General features: G+C 38.5%; 1 long non-coding RNA gene across 1 annotated transcript; it reads right to left on the reverse strand.

Moving 5' to 3' along the window:
• Positions 1–1530: 1530 nt before the first annotated feature.
• Positions 1531–3920, reverse strand: LOC122057144. Its single transcript, XR_006133464.1, has 3 exons — positions 3821–3920; positions 2920–2988; positions 1531–1855 (listed from the first exon to the last, which is right to left on the reverse strand). It is a non-coding gene; the product is annotated as an uncharacterized LOC122057144 (long non-coding RNA).
• Between the last annotated feature and the right edge of the window lie 1517 nt (positions 3921–5437).

Consider the following 5437-nt stretch of genomic DNA (forward strand, 5'->3'; position numbering starts at 1 on the left):
AAATCATGGAACAAAATTCAATTTTTTCCTCATTCTCTCATATACATAACATTAGGTTTGCAAAAATCAAATTTTTAATGGAAAAACACTATGAAATCAAAGGTTTAGAATAGATCTAGAGTTCATAAAATTCTGTTTTGGATAATACTTATAAACATAAACAAGTTAGGGTAAGGATTCCACTAACTTTGATGTCGTTCAAAGTATCGATTTTGTTTGTCGTTCAAAATAGAACAATCCTTGTATCTTCCTATATAATTTAGTCAATATTCTGTCTTAACCTATTCCATCTACTGACATAGAAAAATAGAAAATAAATATATCTAAAATTTCAAATAAGATGAAATTAGATCATATTAAAACCTAACTCATATATATATATATATAAGTCTCATATAAAATAACATCAGAAAAACCTTCTTAGGTTAGGTATCAATTCCCCTAAAAAAGGTCTTTAGACTATAACAGATTTTGTCTAACAAATTTGAAAACCTTATTAACCCACTTTTTCAAGAATTTAAAAGACTCATAAACATTGTTACAGTAAAAAAATCAGATAAAAACTCAAAATCTATATTCCTCCGTCATCATCCCCATTCTCGGTATAGAAAGCTTCCCTAACAGTAACCTATCCGAGATCATGAATTTTTCGGGGTGTCAAATTAACTCTGAACTTAATTAAAATTTTAAGGGGTCATATAAACATATGTATGTACTCCCAATGATTATTTTAAATCATAAAATAGTCTTTAACTATTTTTCAATAATATGAAAAATAGTCTCTCTCTCTCTCTCTCTCTCTCTCTCTCTCTCTAATCCCATTGGCTTCACCCCAACTTCAATCCACAGAACTTCGGTCTCCAGTGTCACACACAACATACATACACTGATATACTACCATCAGGGGAGAAATGTCCTATGTTAGCAAACTCCACCACTTCTTTACAGCAATGTATATATATATATATATAGGGTAAGAGATTGCTACCCACTTGCTCAGCCACTATGTCAGGTGGCAAACCAATGGAAGGCCACGTGGAGACATCTTCAGCACTTAGAGCAAGGAGCAGCGCAATCTTTTTGCGCCAACCTATGTCTAGGCATAGATACAGCAAACAGGTAGCGTTCTTTTTCACATAATAAAGGCAATGTGGTCCTGCACTAGCGTGGGACCAATGGGAGCACAAGTGGAAGCATCAACAACGGTGGGGCGGTCATTTCGCTAGCCCCTATATTTGGTTGTAGGTCACACTGCCTTCTATGCTATCCTTTTATAGATTCCTTTAACCCCTTCTCACATAATAAATAGTGGGGTCCATAGTCTCTTATGTTGACCATGTAGACCCCACATAGATGATATCATTTTTCTACTTCACATTGATATAGTGTAAATTTCTTCATACACTGCCGTTGTAGGAAACCCTTTTGTCACACCCCGTCTTCACTCACCTGAAGGCTGGTGACATGGACACGCACACGTGTCCACAATCCATCCAGGATCCACGATGCAGTACTTTAAGTTTATAAAGCTATGGAATGATTCTACGATCATATAGATAATAATAAATCAAAATATACACAACTGGTGATATCTAATGATATTTAACATATTTACTCAAAAGAAGGTTTTCACATCGGAATCAAAATTACAGTCATGCCCCTATGACTATATCTGATACGTACAAAAAGAATAAAAAAAATAGAAGATGGTACTCTCATCCTCAGCATGCTTCATATGCACAGTCATCACACACGTATCCATCCTCGTGCTCAACCAGCTCCTCATCCCAGAGGTCACCTCCGTAAAGAGTTGAATCTTCAGCCATGGTTTCCGAAGGGTTCCCTGAATCAACATCTAAAAAGGAGGCAACAATGGGGGTGAGCTTCCACAAAGCCCAGTGAGGGGTAACACACACAAAAGCAATCATAACTATCCAAGAAAAATGTAATAATATAAATATCCATACCCAACCACATCAATATGAATGCAATTATATGAATGCGATGACATGATCCATTTATTATCAAACAATCCTAAATAACAAATTCTAAGTCCAGAGTGTGATCAAACTTGAGAATGCAGTATCGGAATGACCCACAACCTTGGCCATGTTGCACCCACGAGCATGACCATACACTCTCTTAGTTTATGGCTAGCAATACTGGAATCTCCCATAACCTCGATAACCGGAATGGCCCAAAACCTCGGAGATGCTGCACCCAGGTTATTTTCCTAGCCTAATATAATCTAGCATGATTCATTTCACATCATAATTACACGGTGATTATACTTGGCAATGCAGTACTAGAATCTCCCACAACCTTGGTAACCGGAATGCCCCACAATCTCAGCCATGCTACACCCATGGGCTTGACCACACAAGTCTTAGTTTATGGGCATGTAGTACCGGAATCTTCCACAACCTCGATAATCGGAATCTCCCGCAACCTCGAACAAGCTGCACCCCGGGTTATTTTTCCTAGCCCAATGCATTCTAATATGTCATAACACATTTTATTTATACACACACACACCCTGGGCATGCAATGCTGTCGGCACCAACTGTTGGCCCCTTGCACCCCCCCAATCTCTACATACACAACACACTCACCCTGAGCATGCAGTGCCATCGGCACCCACCGTTTGTCACCCTGCACCCCATTCTCCACTCACACACACACACACACACACACACACACATACACACTCACCCTGAGAATGCATTACCGTCAACACCCACCGTTGGCCATCCTGCACCCCAGTCACACACACACACACATGCACAATCATAATCTACATTCTCATGTCACATCAACACTTTCCATAAGGAACAAGATAATAATATGCAAAATGACATAATTCATCCACATATGCATTATGATACAAGCATTCCATAAAAGCATACAAATTCCTCTCACCTCGAGTCCTAGGTGATGATGGAGCCCTGATAGCCTCGCGCCGTGTCTCGTCACCTCTTGATTATACTCCTAAGATACATAAGAATTTTAAGAAATAAATCACTCATAGAGAAATGAGTCCCTAGGCATATATTCTAGCCTCATTTCCTATTTTTCTTTTCCTTGAAATCATTCTCAAATTGAGGATTTTTTTACTATAGGGATAATTTATATATGAGGGATGTTCACCACCTCAATTAGCTTAGATTAAATGTAATTAATGGTTTAATTAAGATAGATTTACACAATGTATCCCAATTCCCCAAAGTTCCAGTCGCGACTGACCTAAATTAGGAAATTTAGGTTAAGGGTGTAGGTGGTGACCACCAATGGCTTATGTGGTCACCCCCAATCCACTATACATGTATTTAATTTCATTTTCTCCAACCCAATTTCGGGTTTGAATAGTGGGGTATAGAGGGTTTAGGTAAAACCCACCTTTTCTAGGGTTTTTGTTATCCAAATTGGGGATTTCATTAGGAAGGGTTCATGGACTCAAATTGATTCATTAATCTTGCTAGGATAAGTCTCTTACACAAAACCCCTCTCCTAATTTGTAATTTTGACAAGTGGAAAAGTGGGTTTTAAGAAATTTGGGAAATATCTCCATTTCTATGTTTTGTGTTGCCCAAATTAGATCTTTTGATGGAAGTTTCCTAAAGGAGGGTTTATAAACTTGAAATGAACCCATGATTTTGCTAAGATAAGTTTCCCACACCAAATCCCCTTTCCTATTTGTAAGTTTAGAGAGTGGAGAAGTGGGATTTAATTGGGACGGTTCCTATTAGTTCACTAGAGAGTGGAAATGGAAGGAAGAGAGAGGGACGATTACTTAGAAAGTAGAGAGAGAGGGACGACTTACCTTGAATCTATAGGCACTCCCCTTGCTCCCCTCTTCTTCCTCCTCCCTTGCTCTTCTCCTTCTTCTTCTTCTCCTTCCCTTTTCTCTTGCTTTTTATTTGGTGAGAAATAAATGAATGGCCAAAGACTTCTATTTATAGCCACTTAAATTATCTAAGGGTTGTTTGGCGAAATAATGGGTTTTTACTCACTAGTGGGTTAAACCATGATTTGGCACTAATGGGCCTACCTGGGGGTGTCTGAATACATTAATCTATTCCCCAATATTTTGTCCCAACTATTGGGAGTGTTTTGAGGTGCACGAGTGCGAGGGCCCAGGTCCCACCACCAAACAACCCGGTTTTGGCCAGTATATCTCACTTGAGGTGTTTATCGGGGGCTTCCCAAGGTATTTTCAATGTGTGGGCCCCATCTCTTGGTATATTTTTATTATTAAATCTTGGCAAAGCCACCATTTACTAGTGGTTGTCACCCGGGGTGTATTACCTACGTCCAAAAATTTAATTAACCTGGGATTTTTTTGGGCACGGGTATAACACCTTTCCCATAAACACTATATGTATGATGTATCAACTATCAATATCAATGAATTTTTTTTATTTCACATGAGATGGGGTGATGATTTTGCATGCACCTGTGTGTCTCGATGTAGGGGCTACATGATCAAGTATAGTTTCCTATAATATATAATTTTGATATTTGATGGATACACTTCCAACAATATTTGCTTGTAAAATAACAAAGAAAAAAAAATTATATACAATCATGCACGGTGAATGACCACGCACACAGCCGTCGGATGAAGTTGAGAAGGGTGCACAATTGACCTCATTCCTCCATCCAACGGCTTTGTACATGGTCAATAATACTTTTGTTGAACTTACGCAGAGAAAAATCTTTAAAAGTACAGTAGGCTCATAATCTTCCATTACCAAATAGGGGTCTGATTCCTGGTTTTCACACAAACAGGGTCAACTAACATGAAAACCCAGGATTATAGATGGCACCCAGTCTGAATCAAGTCGGTTTGGCCGGGTTGTCTGGTCCAAACCCAAGAGGTAAAAACAACTCTGCTGAAGGTCTTGAAATCCTTTTCTTCTGCCCTTCTAATTCTTCTTGTTCTTGCAACTGAAGAGGTCTTGTGGGGAATAATCAAATGGGAGATTTCATCAGCTAGCTAGGCAGTAGCTAAAACTGGGTAAGACTTATCTCAGCTCTGAAATCCTTTTACTGGAAGTTTTTTTATTAATTGACTAAATCACCGACCAAGACCCTCTTTATCCTCATAGAAGAAACTTAAAATAAGCAAATAAGCAAAAAAAATTAACATCAACTATGCTAATAATTGGTATGCAGAAAGATTGCAATCTCATTCATTCCATGGACCTCAGCCACCAAGATGGAACAGGCAACACATGACCAAAACACGACAAACTAGTCTAGCATTTTCCTGGCCTTTATTAATTGCACCATCTCAAAATCTGTTAGAATGTTCAAATAGACAAATCCAATTGGGCTTAGTCAGTCATTAAGAACTCTTCTAAGTCAACGCAAGATGAATAATTTTGAGATGTTGGAAGCATCTTAATCAGTATGTCTTTTGCTGAACATTTGACTA

The sequence above is a fragment of the Macadamia integrifolia genome, chromosome 2 (genome assembly GCF_013358625.1).
Source record: "Macadamia integrifolia cultivar HAES 741 chromosome 2, SCU_Mint_v3, whole genome shotgun sequence".
Lineage (NCBI taxonomy): Eukaryota > Viridiplantae > Streptophyta > Magnoliopsida > Proteales > Proteaceae > Macadamia > Macadamia integrifolia.